We start from the raw sequence: 17,225 nt of genomic DNA on the forward strand, positions 1-17,225 counted from the left end.
GAAGGAAACTTGGACTATGACTCAATTGGCAAAGGCTTATGTGAACAAGGTGGTTAAGTATCATGGAATACCCAAGGATATCGTTTCTGATAGAGACTCTCGATTCTTGTCACAATTTTGGCAAGCTCTGCAAGCAGCTATGGGAACAAAGTTGAAACTTAGTACTGCTTTTCATCCTATGGCTGATGGGCAGACTGAGAGGACCATACAAACCTTGGAAGATATGTTAAGGGCTTGTGTGTTGGACTTTCAAGGATCGTGGGATGAACATTTGGACCTAATCAAGTTTTCTTACAATAATAGTTATCATGCAAGTATCCAAATGGCAACATATGAAGCTTTATATGGATAGAAGTGTAGAAGCCCTCTGTGTTGGGAAGATTCGATTAACTCTGTGACGTTAGGACCCGAATGTCTTCAAGAAATGACAGAAAAGGTCAAGTTGATTCAAGGAGGGATGAAAGCTGCTCAGGACCGACAAAAGTCTTATGCTGATCAAAGAAGGCAATTATTGGAATTTCAAGAAGGTGATAAGGTATTGCTAAAAATATCTCCTACGAAGGGAGTAATGCGGTTCGAGAAGAAAGGAAAATTTAGTCCAAGATATATTGGACCGTATGAAATCCTTGAGAGGATCGGAAAGGTAGCATACCGATTAGCACTACCTGCGGTGATGGATCGAGTACACAATGTATTTCATGTGTCGCAATTAAGGAAGTACGTGTATGATACATCGCATGTACTCCAACCTGAGGAGGTGACTTTGGATGAAAACTTATCATATGAAGAAAAACCAGTAAGAATCATGGATACTAAGACCCGGGATACCCGCAGAAAGTCCATAAAGTTGGTGAAAGTATTATGGTCAAACCATTTGGGGAAGAAGCCACATGGGAGTTGGAAGATGAAATGAGAACGCGATATCCTACATTGTTTGAGCAAGGTAAAAGAGAACCTTTATCTCTTTCCAAATTGAAGCTTCTATTTCAATAAGTATGGTTAACCTTAGTTTCGGGGACGAAACTATTCTTAAGGAGGGTAGACTGTAACCCCTCACTAATTCCAATAAGCTGCGATCGTACGTACCGGTCACAAATCGTAAAAATTTTAGGAGCTGGTGTTCGGACCCGATAGTCCTAGGAAATGGATTATTAGACACCATACTATTATTCTTGAATTTCCTATTTAGTTAAATTAGCCCAATACTATTATTCTTGAATTTCCTATTTAGTTAAATTAGCCCATAGCAGCGAAAATTTATTTTGATCGTAACATCGCTAAATTTCGCGGTGTACCGAACCTGGCCCAATTTTAAGTTTTAGTATTTCGCGGTGTACCGAACCTGGCCCAATTTTAAGTTTTAGTTTGGGATAAATTTTTTTTGGTTTCGAAAATTATTTGATTTAAATTATTTTCTACCGAGAATTTATCTGTTTTAATCCCAATCAGTCTAGCCAAGATATTTTCAAGATCATACCATAAGTGAGTGACACTTGTCACAATTAATTATCACATATTTATGTGGACTAGTCAACCAAGTGAGATCAAAAATATAAAGCAATTTTTTCCCCTTTCTTCTTCATTTGGCCGAATTCACAAGAGAAAAGAGAGAGAAAGATCATCATCTTCCTCCATTAAAGCTTCACCTTCCATAGCCAAAGTTCCTTCACAAGTCTCAAGTCTTTCGGTAAAACTTTAATTTTATTCGGTAGAAAGCTTTATTTTCCTTCCTAGACCTTGAATCTAAGCTTAGTTTCTTAATATTTGTTGTTATGATGTTAATTTTTCTCCTAGGGTTTTGAGTGAAAATTGGGGAAAAGGTCCAAGATTTGCTTTCTACGGTGTTAGTAAACCTTCTCAAGGTAAGGAATCCCTTAAGTAGGTTAAGGTCACTTGAAATTGGATAATTGATTGTTTGGTTGAAATATGATGAGATCTAGGTGGAAATGTTGTGTACATGATTATATGTATAGTATATATGAAATTGTATTTTGCATAATATATAGGTATAAATTGTTGTGTTGAGGAGATGTGGTAGTTAATATGCCTAAATACCTAAATTAGAGATGTTAGGTGTATTATATAATATATGTATGTACGTATAAGTATGGTATATATATATATATATATATATATATATATATATATATATATATATATACGTGTGATGTATGTATATGTTGAACCGTATATATGTGCATATATGGGTATAAATAAATACCTAATGGGTATGTATGTATAATTAAAATAAAATGTTATATTATGTGTATATACATATATGTGATCTATATGTTAACTGTGTATACCTATACGTATGAGTATTGTGGAAATTATACTATGTATATGGGTAGTATGTGCACTTTTATGTGAGTTTGCCTAAATGTGTGAGGCGTTATGTTGATTGCCTATATACATATATGAAGTATTATGTACATATGTGATGTGATAATGGAACAATGTGGATAGTTACACTTTATTACCCCGATGTATGGTAATTAGTGTACTATCAAAATGTTTTGAGAAATAAAACTTTTGGACAAAGTTAAGAGTGTTGAATGATTTCAAGTTGGGACTTGGTTTTGTGGAATATGTCCAAAAAGTAATTTTTGACTCAAGAAAGATGAGGAAGAAGGAAAAACGTTTTCAAACCCTTAGTTTCTAGTAAAGTTGAGGAGGACCTTGAATAGCCTTCGGGTGGCTTAAAGTGCCCTTGCCCAAGGTTGTTATATATTAGTATGATCATTCATACGGAAGGAGCGAAGTCTATTCGCTAGGTACTATATAACTCGTTTGGATGAGGAATTCCTGCGGGGGTGTGCACACTTAAAGTATAGTTACTCTAGAAAGTCCGGGTAGGTGTCGTTTCTATGGACCTAGTAGGGCCAGCTAGGGATCATTTTAACGAACCTTACGTCCAGGGGATCAGTGTTAGACCGGGTGATGACCACTGAACTCGAGTTCGATGATCCAAGTGGTCAAGAGAGGGAGTCAAGAGAATACTCCAAAGGCCTCACGCTTTCTACAAAGAAACTAAGTGGAGAATTTCGTATGAAAATGTAGTTACTCTGTAGCTACGCTAAAGAGAGATGTGATGATTGTTTTAGCAAGAAAGGGTGTTGATGAACCCTCTTTGAGAAAAAGTTAGTGGAATTTCCCTATGAGGAAGATTTTCAAGTACAGGGTGGTGATTAAATGCGAAGTCCATAAAATTTTTCCACTACTTGCTTATATGCTTAAATGATTACTGATGCGTTGAGTAATGTATTTCTTGTTAAGCAATCCCTTATCCAAAGAAATTCTATTGTTGTTCCATTCTTAGTTATTACTTGTGCAAGCTATACTTGATAACCTATTTGCAGGTAAAGTGTCAATGAGGAGAATGGTAATAAAGGTTTTGTTTAAATATACCTGTTTTGCAAACCTTTATTTAATTTTGGGTGACCCATGGATCCCTTACTTAGCCGTCACGCTAACTACACTTCAATGTGTTTTTATTTAACAGATGTCATCTAGTGTGGGCTCCTGGAGCCCGATGAGCTCAGGGAGCTCATCTGAGTTTACATTCCCGACTATGGACTATGATGACTACACACAGTTCTTGATAGGCGAAGACCCCTACGTTCCTCGCTACGCTCCTGATCCACCTGCTCCTCCTTCTCCGCAGTATAGTCATCCTCCAGCTTATCCATCTGCACCCTCTTGCATTCCGGTTCGCAACTGCCAGCCGGCTTTTCTGGATAGTGCCCAAGCTAGGCATGGGTTTTATCCCATAGAGGTGTTAGAGGAGAGTGATCCCCTGGAGTTCGTCGTCTTTTATCCCTACCCGTGGAATATGGTGAACACCTGGTTCGCGGGTGAGTGGAGAATTGGGGAGGTGGTCTATGGTGAACACTCCTTGCTACTTCTTGGATCATCTCACCTGGTTCGCGGGTGAGTGGCACCTAGTATGGGGAACGTACACCGGACCGGTGTACCGCCTCTTAGAGTAGATGGCTGGTTGGGGAGGTTTTGGAAGGACTTGTTTTGTGTAAATATTTTTTTGTAGCCATAGTAAACTTAGTTGGCTAGTAAGGTTGTAAGTAACTTTAACCTTGGTGTTTTGGGACCCTACAGGTCAATCCTAGTATATATATATATATATATTCGTAGCCAATCTAGCTACTTTTGTTTCTTTCTGCTGAAATGAATATATGGTTATGTCAAGTAGAAAGTGTGTGTGTGTGTGAAGCAGTTTTCTTCTTTAGCCTGTGCATCTAGAGTGGACTCTACCGAGGTTGGACAGGGTTCAGTCTAGATGTGGCGGTAACTACTCCGGATGTACGATATAGCCGGGCCGGGGTGTTACATCGGAGGACCCTTGTTCCTCTTGCATTATGATCAACTTGTGGTGGTGGAGGTGGTGGTTGTGCTCTAGCTCTTGTTCGGCTAGTGCTTGCTTCCTCATAATTCATTTTCTATGCTTGCTCTTTGGTTCTTCCCATTTCCTACAAAAAGAGGTAAGTTGCATGAAAAATAAAGAAATGTAAATCGGAACCACACGCATAGCACACCTAATGTTTTAGTGGTACACATCTCAAACAAACATCATTCAATCATTGTTTTTTTCTTTCTTCAAATATCTTCCTTTGGCCTTGGAGTGGGAGATTTCTTCATTGGCCTCCATATGATGGTGGATGGCATTGGTTAGCCAATTGTGCTTGGAGATCCTCAATCTTTCTCGTGTTGTGCTCCACCGCTTCTCTTATCCGTGCAATTCCTCATCTTGCCTTGTGCTTTGGGCTTGTAGAAACGTCATTTGTTCTTGGTGCAATTGCATATGTCTTGTAGATTCCCAATCCCCTTAAAAAGAGTTTCGTCCTCAAAACTTTCTTCTTAACATCTAAGGTTTCAAGGTAGACCACCACTTAATTCCTATCCCTAAAATTATCAACTTACGCTCTAATGCTTTCTTATTTCCAACATCTCATAGCCTAAGCTCCCAAAGGTTCGAACAGCTCTGATACCAACTGTAGCAGAGCGTACCAAACTCTATTTCCAGGTCCTTACAACCTAAGCTCTGATACCAACTGTAACACCCCACTTTTTCCACTACCGAAAATACGGGTATAATTTAATTTTTTTTTTATACAACAGCGGAAGCTTAAACAACAACTAAAAGGAAAAAGGGGTGTTATGCCACGTTCGAGTATCTCTCTTATACTCAAACGCACAGGCAAAACCTACTACCAAAATTACTTATTACAATGGTGGAATTTCTAATGGTACAATAAAAATCTTTATACAATAATTCGCCCTCATGCCCAAACGCTATGCCAAATTTTTCTTGCAAAAACACTATGGTAGAAACAAAGTCAGCACGACAGCTAGTAAGACATACTCTACCCCGTAAAACATTTTGCACATAGCACATAGCACTTTGGAGCACATATATTTCCACATAATAAATTTCAACCCCTTAACATGGCATTTTTAATCTCATCAATATAAATCATCTTTAATCCATTAGAAGTATATCTTGAGGAAATCATACACATTCAAATATGTATAAAAATACATACCAAAAATATCTATAAAATTTTCAGGAGATAAGGTCATTGCCTATTTCATAATCCAAAATCGTTCAACAACTATTTCCTCAAGATTCACCATATACAATCTTTATATCAATATTTCCATATAACAATTTCCTCAATACATATCATAATAATATCTTTATCTTAACTTTTCCATATAACAATTTCCTCAATATATATCATAATATCATCACTACTCAAAATTCCTTTAAACCAAAACTTATTCACCAATAGAGAGATTTCCAACTCTCAAAATAAATACCAAAGGAGTAACTCCAATATCTCAAAATAATTATCAAATAGATAATTCCAATATCTCAAAATAAATATCCAAAAGATAATTCCATTATCTCAAAATAAATATCCAAAAGATAATTCCATTATCTCAAAATAAATACCAAAGAGATAATCTCAATCTCTCAAAATAACCACCAAATAGAGAGTACCCAAACTCTCACAATAACCACCAAAGATAATTCTTCAAATAATTGATTAAACTTTTCATATATCCAAAAATAGTTATTATATAAAATATCAAGGAGGAATGGATCCAAATGGAAAGTTTCAACTTCCAAACCAACTCCGAACCAACCGGACGAATCCACGAACCGATGGCCAAAACCAAATCAAAATCAAATCCAAACCAACCGGACAATTCTATGAACCGGTGGCCAAAACCAAATAGAGTGATCTCAACTCTCATCATCATAATCATAATAATAATAATAATAGTCATAAAGGATAGTTCAAAACCTCCAAGTATCACCACCCTCCGGGACAAAATATATAAATAACCATATCCTTCAAAACATCATATCTTACATCTATAACCCAAAATTACTTATTCAATGTCATATCTTATGTCTATAACCTTCATATTCATAATATCCACATACCAATATTTTCCTTTTCATAATCCATATACCAATAATTTCATCACCAAATCTCTTCAACATCATAATTTCATTACTTATCATAATCTCTATAAATCTAATAATTTCACTAACAATCACAAGAACAAACAATATGTATTCACATCAAATAATTTCGTAAGACATGTACTCACATTTTCACAAAATCATTTAAACATAATATCACATAAGCACATATTAAATATTTTGATTTGGGGTAAAATAAATTTTGGATAGACATAAATCTTACCTATAACCAACTCTTCTACTTCACTTGCCCAATTCTTGATACGAATCTTCGTAAGGAGGATCCGTAACAAGGAATTATTGCCCAAGATATTCTCAAATTCAATAGATAAGGAGTTACCTTTGGTGCACACAAGATCACCCTTGAGCCCCGATTCCACGAAGGACCAAGAAACAACCCTTAGCACGCCTCAAGTTCCTCAAGAACGCAATCTTCAAACAACTAGAGGTGGTTCTCTAGTAGTTCCCTTGATAGAACCACAATTCCTAAAATCTAAGGTTGGTAGAATGCGGGTTTGATTCGATAGGGCCACGAATCAAGAACACTATTCGATAGGACCACGAATAGAAGAAAGAATTCTTACACAAATGTAAAGAAGACTTAGGAAGTTTTGATTAATTCTGAAAAATGCTTGATCATCAAAGGAAATACACACCCTATTTATACACATGCTAGGGGACTCCAAATGTCATCAATAGTAAAAGTACATCAAGGAGATCAAAAGACATCAATAGTAAAAATACATCACTATCAAGGAGATTAAATGTCATAACTTGTCTAGGAAAGACCAATAGTCTTCCTAATATGCCAAAGCATGTCCATGTGCCTCAAAATCTGATTTTGGTGAATTATTTCAACCTCTTTTGTACCCTCCCAAGCAAAGCCACGAATTTGGACATCTTAGATGGTATTTATGGGCCCTTCAAAATCAGCTCTTATGCATGAAAAATGTTCTAAGTATCCACCATCATCACTTGGACTCTTTATTTGGCATGCTTGGACTTCGAATGGATCATGTATGGGCTAGTTTGCATCATCCTCCCTTTCTTGAAAATGATTCGTCCTTGAATCACACTTTCTCCTGTCAAATGGAATTTTTATTGGACTTGCTTGTTTCCTCCATGTGGATGGGTTCCTATCAATTCTTCTCCCACACATATATGATTTCTCTCCTCACTTCTCCTGATTTTTCCTCAGCACACAACCCCTCTATATATAGGCAAAAGGGAAAGGAAGACAAATCTTGAAGAGAAAGACATATGGGATAAGAATGAAGAAACTTGGAGATCAAGTCTCTATTTATAGCAACTCTAAATTAATTTAATACAAGCATGTGGTGTAGGGAGTTGCCAAGTGTCAAATTCCTATGGTAACTCAAGGAAAATATCTTTGGCTAGACTGTTAAGGGTTAAAACAGATACAGTTACGGTAGGAAATAATTTAGGTATGGGTAAATTCGAAACCAAAATTATCCCAAACTCAATTCTAACCTTAATTTCTAAAATCGGGCAGTGTTCGGTACATCGCGAAATACAACGATGCTATGGTCGAAATAAATTTTCACTGTTACGGGCTAATTTAATTAAATAGGAAATTCAAGGTTAATGGTATGGTGCCTAATAACCCACTTCCTAGGACAATCGGGACAGAATACATACTCCTAAAATTTTTACGGTAGAAAAATTAGAGAATTATAAATGGGCCAAAAAAAATTGGGGTAAAGTAATTAATTTGGAATTGGGCTAAAGTTAGGTTCAGAACATTACGAAATAATCACATTTGGGCTTAGGGATTTAAGTAGTAAAATAAAAAAATAAGTTGACCCAATGCCCATAACAAAATAGTTATATTTATATAAAATAATAATAATAATCCCGTTTTGAAAATATTTATTAAAATAATAATGTTAGGAAAATACGGGGTATTACAAGTAAGATTCGCATCAAGCCCTAATCCTAGGAATAACTCCGTTACCAACGGTCCTATAAAAACGGATTGCACATTTGGCTTATTTTGAGAGGCAAGCCACTTCTTCACTTGGACTCCCATGTTGAAATCCTCTTCCTTTTCCATACTCCACATGTAAAACAAATTTTGCCGGTAAGCCTTGTTCAAATTTGTTTTCATTCCCGCCAAGTTGACTGCTAAATTAAGTACGATTGCCTTGAGATGATTCATTCGAATGTTTCTTGCCTTCAAGTTGCTAGAGTTATATTCCGCATCATTCGTAATATGGGTCGCGACATTTCTATCGGAATTAAACTCCACATGGTACATCCGGAAGTAAGGCATGCTCATCTCATCACGGGTATGTAACCCAAGTATCTAAGTTAGCTCATCAACGGAGTGATTATATCTCTTCCCGAAAAACACATAAGAAATGGGTTTCCTGGCATTGTTTGGCTCTTTCTTTATGTTCAAGGAAGCAAGAAACCCATAGGTAACTGGGGTATATGTCAGCCCTATCCATTCGAATACTTTGCTCCATTGCGGGTGTCTTAGCAACCGATTTACCCTGTCTTCGCAACCGAATTCTCTTGGCACACTCGGACCAAAGTATTTCCTTCCAATTAAATTCTTTGATTTATAAACATCCACAAGTGCTAGTTGTTCATGAGATAAGCCTCGTAGGACCCTTGTTCCTCTTGCATTATAATCAACTTGTGGTGGTGGAGGTGGTGGTTTGCTCTAGCTCTTGTTCGGGTAGTGCTTGCTTCCTCATAATTCCTTTTCTTGGCTTGCTCTTTGGTTCTTCCCATTTCCTACATATAGAGGTAAGTTGCATGAAAAATAAAGAAATGTAAGTCGGAACCCCACGCATAGGACACCTAATGTTTTAGTGGTACACATCTCAAACAAACATCATTCAATCATTGTTTTTTCTTTCTCCAAATATCTTCCTTCCTTTGGCCTTGGAGTAGCGGTTTCCTTCATTGGACTCCATGATGATGGTGGATGGAATTGGTTAGCCAATTGTGCTTGGTGATGCTGTGTATTTTGCGGTGAGTGAATGTGTGGAAGGTGGTAAAACGAAGAGTCAAGACTCCCCGAGTGTCGTGTCTCTCAAGGATGGCGAATGGGAACCGAATTTGTGTTGGCATTTATGAGGTTGAAAGGTAAGAGTTACGGGAATGGCTAGGAGTAGGATTCATTTGTAAGAAGGTGGGAGGTTGATAGGAGTTGTGTAAAATAAATGAAAAGGTGGAGATTGGGGCTTTAGGCTTCTCTATGTGGTCTACCTTTGTATGGACTTGCAAGTAAAAGATGTGGAATAGACTAGGGAGTTCGTGGCACTTCACCAAGTGGCGTCACACTTTGGACTCCCACATCCTCATTCGGTTGGGGCATTTCATCGAACACTTTGTTTACCACTCCTCTCGGATCTCGTCCTTTCGGACTAAGAGCGGAGATGTGGGTGATTTAGACTCGTGAGTGGCCGCTATCGCGCACACACTCACTTCCTTTGGGTTTGCTACCTAATGTGGCCACAAAATGCACAAAGCTTGAAGAACATCATCCACACAAGTTCATCATCCAACAATCAAGAAACTCACAATTCTACTAGCAATAATATCAAACATCCACATAGATTAACCTTGGGGCCACCAATCCCCTATCTAATCTACTCTAACATGCTAAAGAAATAAGAAAAAGAAAGGAAATCTCAAAGAAACAAATATTAGATTAAGAATTGGAGAGAATAGTTACCACCCTCAAGAAGAGGATCTTTTACACTTTGTTCTTGAATTTCCAATCTTCCTCCTTGCCCTTGGATCTAATCTAACCTAGAAGAAAAGGAATTTTCCCCCCAAGAGGGGAGAAAACCCTCTACAATTTTCAGATCTATCCTATTCTAAAATTAGCCCTCCTTTAGGTTTAGGGCAAAAGGGATTTATATAGGTGACAAAAGGGAACAAATTTCCCAAAATGGCCCTTGGCCCGACAACGCATGCCACCGCGCGTGGTGGTGGGCGTGGATGGTTACTGGAAAGATTCCACGCCCAGCCACACGCGTGTGAGGCTGCGTGGGACGATACTGCATTGCGGCTTCATTTGTCTTTTGCTCTATTTTAGCCTCAAATCCCTCTCCAACCTGTAAAATATCTAAAAACTTTTCCTAGGATTGATGTTAGAAGATTTTGGTCACATCTGAGCTAAAATGCATGCAATTATTATGATCGGATGGCAAAACGTTACACTTCTAATCCATTTTAGACCATTTTTAAGTACCATTCTTGGTGCTGGTACTTATCAAAGTTTCCACACTTAGACCTTGCTTGTCCTCAAGCAAGCATACTTTTCTAAACTCTAATCATGTAAGCACCAAGAATAGTTTTTTTCTTTATTGTTAATTGATCAAGTGATGTGTGGGTGTTCGGAGTTGAGCGGGTGAAATCCCCTACACTATCTACCAAGACCGCTAAACTCATGCCAACCAAATGTAAGAAATATGCTAAGGAAATGAGGTCTCAAGAGACGGATATAACATAAAAAGTTTGCTCACACCTTTCAAGCATGCAAGTGACAATAAGGTTTCACCTTGTATTTTCTAGGGGCCTCCAGCCGATCCGACTAGTGGGAACGATGTGCGTCCCTCGGCCAATTTCCAACCAAAACGCCAAAGCCCCTTTACGCAATATAAGTGAGGGCAGGGATATGGACCGCTCGTCACCATGGCTTGGGCGATCACTCTATTTTCTCACTTCTTAGGATAACGTCATCAGGTGACCCGACTTCACATGGATCTCCATGCTTTTTCGAAGACAGTGCAATGGGTGCCTGATTCCTAGCGAAGCGGCTCACCTCTTCTCTATTTTTCTCATCTTTCAGGATCTCTTCGGGGTAACCGACTTCACATGGATCTCCATGCTTTTTCGAAGACGGTGCAATGGTTACCCCGTATCCAAACTAGATGGCTCACCTCTGTTTTTATCTCTAGGAGTGGCCTTTGCCTTTTTCTTTTCACCATATCAACCCCTCATGCCTTTTTCTAGGGAGTAGGGATTTTTCACTCTAAGCTCACTTAGGCTCACCTTTTGCCTCATGTCCTGCTAAGATTAATTCGATTTCCGGGCTTCGCAATTCTTATCTTTCTAAAACTTAAGGGATTCACACTCCCACTTCGAGAGATCCTTGACTGAGGTCCAAACAAAATACAAGGTGAAGAACATGCAAGCACACATAAAATTTTTTAATTTGGGTCAAATTGTGCAAATTGGTGCAAAGTGTAACTCCAAAGCATATTTAGAACATTCAATTTTGGCACAAGGTTAGGAGCCCTCCTAGATAGTATTGGCAATAACACGCCCTCTAGTTCCTATACCTTATCACTCAGTCAATCAACAATTTCAAGAAGCATACACCCTTTCCACACTTAAGAGTAAACATCGTCCTCGATGTTTCCATAAGGAAGGAGGAATTAGGATATATGTTCAAGGGGTTCTACACATGCCCTTTTTCCACACTTAAAAGTGTGAACTGGGCTAAAACAATTCTGATAAGATCACATCCGACACAACAATATTATGCAACTCTTCATATGTGATACAAGGAAATAAAGCAATCAAATCAAACAGGGCATCTAAAAGGGATAAAAGAAGTACTCACAATGTGCATCCCTATTAAAATTTTGTGCAATCTGTGCTTGCCCTTCAAAACTTGGTTAGAGTAAAGGTAAAGAAATAAATGAAGAATTGAGATTCTACCTTTCAAGATTGGTTTTCTTGGATGATGGTGGAGTGGTCTCTTCTTCTTCTTATTCGTGGGTTGCCTCCCACGAGCGCCACGTTTAACGTCTTTGGCTAGACGAAACGTGTAAAACAAGACATAAACAGTAATATAACCAAAAGTATAAACAAAAGTAGAAACAAAAGGATTGTCCACAATCATAGTTTTAGAACTATCAAACACAAATCATCATTGTTTTTCTCTTTTTCTCCGGTGCCCTCCTCTCTTCACATTCTCTTGATGTCCTTGATCTCCCTTGCAATCTCGTCCAATTTCTGCATCTGCTCCAAGTGCAATTGATATTGGAAGTTCTGGAGGGATCTCCAATCTGTAACCGGGGTAAACCAACTTGGGATGTTGAAGCTTGCATGATTAGAAGTTTGCTCCTCGGCTTGTGGTGGAGGTACGGATGGTCCAGGCTCTCGGGGTGGTGGAGAATACATCGACGAGTCCAAGGGCGAATACATCTCATTTGAAGATGGGGAAAGGAATGACATCGGCGAGGGTGTAAATCCCGAAGATGTCATCGGCGTGTCGGAATGATCTCCCGCCATCTCATGATCTTCCCTCGTTCGCGCCAAATATCTCAAGTTAAGCTTTGCGACGTCCTCGGGAGATAAAGGAACAATGTGTGCTCCTTGCAGCCTGTGTTCAAACCAATGTATCTTCATTTGATGACCTAGAGAGACACACAGTCTCGTCACCAATGGGCCTATATGTAACACCCCGATATTTTAAACAATTCTTATTTCAATAAAATATTCTTGAGAACAAAATTTATTATTTTTCAATCCTAAATATTTTAATTCAAATACTTTCAAAAAAAAATTATTTTACTTTCAAATTCAAATAAATTATTTTATACTTCATAATTTTATTAGCTAAAGTCATTTTCTCTAAACTCTTATTTTATTAAGCTTTTACAATAAAACTATATATTTAATTTAAGCTCCTAGAATAAATTTTCGTTAAGCAAGTGTATAATTAAATATTTTATACTCTTTATTTTAAATGATTTGGTACAAAATATTTATATATTTATTTATGATTTTAAATGTCCTATTTAATGGGTAAATTTATTTATCAAAATTTTGACCCAAAAGTCTATCTGAGACGAACCTGTGATCCTTAAATTTTGACCCAAAAGTCTAATTTTGACCCAAAAGTCTAGCCCAAGTTATTTAATCTCATAAGTCTAAATAGTTTTTGAGCCCAATTTATTCAAGCCCCAGACAAAATTTAACCCTAGGTATATATGTATAAGTTCATTAGCTACCTTATAATTATTCATTGCCCAAAGGATTCCAAATCAGTAACCCTAAACTCCCGTATCTCTCTCTCTCTCTCGTTTCTGAACCCGTCACCATCTCTCGTATGCCTCCTCGGCGAGGACCTTCAGACCATAGCAAGGCAGCAACCGGCGACCTTCCGTCTCCCTCTGGTTCTCGTTCGAACCCGCAGAGGAACCGGCGGTCGGTGGTGGTAGGCAGCTCGGGCGAAGACCTCCAGCGAACGGCAGTAGATCGGAGCAGTAGGTGGTGCTCCCTCCGGCGGACAGTGGCGGTCAGCGACGGCGTCTTCCCTCCTCCGGCACGGTAGCTGGACGGCGGTGGTTGTGAGTGGTGTGGTGACCGGCGGTGTGGCAGTAAGTGTGGTGGTGGTGGGGTTGGCTTGGGGAAACCGGGCAGAAAACAGAGGAGGTTGTTGGTAAGGATTATTGAATTATTAATGATTTAGCTTGGATTTGCAGTACATTGATGAGGTGTTTAAGTGCAAATATTATTGATTTTGGAATGATTAAGGATTAATGATGAAGTGATTATGCAATGGTTAAATAATAATTGTATGTTGAGTATACTGATGATTGAGTTATGATAATTAATTTTTGATGAAGTGGTAATGATGATGAGATTATAAATTAGTGGTGTTGATGGTACTGTAATGTTGTCGTTGATGGTGGATTATGAAGTAATTAAGGTTAAGGGTTATGACTAATGCTTAATGTTGGTTGTTAGAGTATGAATTAGTCATGGATTAAGTATTGTTAGGAGGTAATTAGTAGTTATTAATTATGAATTACTTATGGGTTATGGATGATGTTGCTTGAAGTTTATGGATGATGTTAATATTGTTGTTGTCGAAGTGCTCTGTTTATATGATTTGTTAATGGTGAAGTTACTGGTAGTGATGGAGTTAAATAAGGCATGATAATGGTGTTATGGTTTAATGATAATATTATAAGGATGGTTGAAGGATATATAAATGGATAATGATGATAATGAAGCTATAATGATTAATGGTGCTTATTTGTTAAGGATGGTGGCTAAAATTTATGAGGAATATTCAAGATTATGGACTAACGATTAATTGAATGATGGGTAATGATGGATTAATACTATTATTCATAATAGTAGTATTGGTAAGTGAATGGAGATTTGATTTGGTTCACAGTTTCCCGTTGAAGTGGCTAACTTAGGAGTTGAGCCTAGATTGAGTGTTGGCTTTTGGAGCTTAGCTTGAGGTAAGTTTCTATGTTCGTTCAAATTGCTTTGTCCTATTAAAAGTGCTATTTATCTTATTTGTATCCTTAAATTGCTTTGAAACTGTGTTTGAGTTTAGAAGTGTGATAAATAGCAAAATGTATTTATTTTGGATGTTCATTTGTGATTTACAAACCTAAATACATGTGTATATGTATATGATTGAGTATTATGAAATTATATGAGTTGAAATTATATTTTTGGGAAATGTATAATCTATGACCTCTTTTTATAGAGTTCGGTGAGAATTCCTATGTGAAGAAATTGTATTTGAAAACCTAAGTGTATTGAAAATAATGAAACTATATTTATCTTTGGAAATAAATCCTATTTTGGTTGATACGTATATTCGTGGGTTATACACCCTACTTGACTTTGAGAGAAATTATATTTTTACTAGCCTACGGGCAATGAGAATATTTATGAAAATCTATTTTGGAGGACCCGATTGGGCTGCGGTCCCTTCGGGATGAAATTTATTTTACTAGGGCTGGAGCTATTACTCGCTGCGTTTGGAATCCCAGTTAGGGGGTGTGCACACTTAAGATAGCAGTCCTGATTCCACTTGTGATTACGTGGGAGTAGTTTTGGGTTCAGTAGAGGGTTACTGTTCCATGGTGGACATCGCTGCGGTGATGATCCCTTCCTCCCTTTGATTGAGATTATGCGAGAGTAGTTTTGGGTTCAGTAGGAAGTTACTGTCCCTTGTTGGACATCGCTGCGGTGATAATTCCTTCCTCCCTTTGTTGAGATTAAGTGGGAGCAGTTTTGGGTTCAATAGAGAGTTATTGTTCCCTGTTGGACATCACTGCGGTGATGATCCCTTCTTCCCGTTGCTGAGATTTAGTTTCCTCCATATTATTACTAAACATAATTAATTACTTATATAATTAGTACTATTGATGACAAAGATCTATATTCCCACTATTGAGATGTGGTTGATTCCATATGTATAGGTGATACTTGAAGAATTGATTTGAGAAACGTGATTTGAATTCCTCCCTATCTATGACTATTGATATATATATATATATATATATATATATATATATATATATATATATATATATATACATATACATATATATATATATGTATATATATATATATATATATATATATATGATTTCTAAAATGATTTATGAGGAAGTCTATACTTGAAATGATTATATGATGAGCTATGTATATGATTTTATTGGTCCCTCCATATGTATATTTTATTTTATTCTGGAAGTGTTTATGAACAAATATGAAATGGTATTCCGCCTTATTCATAATATACTTTGAGTGTGAGTAGTGATGGTTTATAAAATTACTATATGGCTCAAATGTATTTAAATATTATACATGAGAAAGTTTATATCTTGCTTATCTTTGGTGTGGGTTAAACATTTTGAAAACCCCTATCTTTGATGAAAAGTCCTTTTGGAAACACTCTTTTTTTAAAGCTTTTGGCTAAATTGCTTATCTTTGGTGTGAGTTAAACATTTTGAAAACCCCTATCTTTGATGAAAAGTCCTTTTGGAAACACTCTTTTTTTTTAAGCTTTTGGCTAAATTGTTTATGAAGCATGGTTTACTTAAGTATCAAAATCTATTTACAAATCATATCTATTTTTCAAGCTATTAATGTATTATTTTACAGGGCGGAGTAGAGCTTACTTAGCATTTTATGCTAATTCTATTTGTTTGTGTTTTCTCCAACCCTTATTGTTTTCAGGACTCTGGAATAGGTGGCTTGTTTTGAGAGCACGGCGTAGAGTTCGCATGCCTTATAATTGAATTTGGTATAGACCTTCTGGTTTTAGAAATTGAATTATAGAAGTGTAGATAACCTGTATATTAGAATTAAGAAGTTGAGTTGTAAAGATTATGGACTAGTTTATATGGTTGTTTAATGTTGTGGATTTGTTGTTGAATAGAACCCTGTTAGCCTGTGCGTTTGGGCTTGGTTGATAGCCCAAGCGTGGCGTGACACCCCATAGTTTAAGTTCTGATTTCGCTTCCGCATTTATTTTCAGAATGGTTAGCGAGAAATATTGTGTATTTATGCTCAATCATGTATTAGAAATTGGGGGTGTTACATTATAAAAATCGCCCTCGTTGACTCTTGCTGTTGTGCAACGAGCAAGTTCTTGCAGATTGAGCTCATGTTCACCGAATGGCCTGTGTCCATACTCCATAGCATGAATAGCTCTGCCTTGGAGACTCGGTCATAAGTCTCCGGCTTGCCTTCCCATGAGTGTGCGATTACCTTCCACAAGACTCTTAAGTCCTCCCTTACAATTTGAGAAACTCTTACTCTCGACCCAACTCATTCAACTCCCGGCCTTGCGATCATCGAACAATATTTTCTTGGGGTGTCTCTATCTCCAAAATCGTGTCTTAGCCTTCGATACCAGTTCTTTGACTGGTCATCTTCCTCGTAAAATCTAAGAGAGCGCCCA

At 37.4% G+C, this 17,225-nt stretch overlaps 1 long non-coding RNA gene and 1 pseudogene across 1 annotated transcript; both read left to right on the top strand.

The window, feature by feature from the left end:
* Positions 1–424: 424 nt before the first annotated feature.
* LOC116005755 lies at positions 425–993 on the top strand (annotated as a pseudogene).
* Positions 994–13,552: 12,559 nt separating this feature from the next.
* LOC116007221 lies at positions 13,553–16,832 on the top strand. Its single transcript, XR_004095215.1, has 2 exons — positions 13,553–13,946; positions 16,499–16,832. It is a non-coding gene; the product is annotated as an uncharacterized LOC116007221 (long non-coding RNA).
* Positions 16,833–17,225: the final 393 nt, after the last annotated feature.

This window comes from Ipomoea triloba, chromosome 15, assembly GCF_003576645.1.
Source record: "Ipomoea triloba cultivar NCNSP0323 chromosome 15, ASM357664v1".
Classification (NCBI taxonomy): domain Eukaryota; kingdom Viridiplantae; phylum Streptophyta; class Magnoliopsida; order Solanales; family Convolvulaceae; genus Ipomoea; species Ipomoea triloba.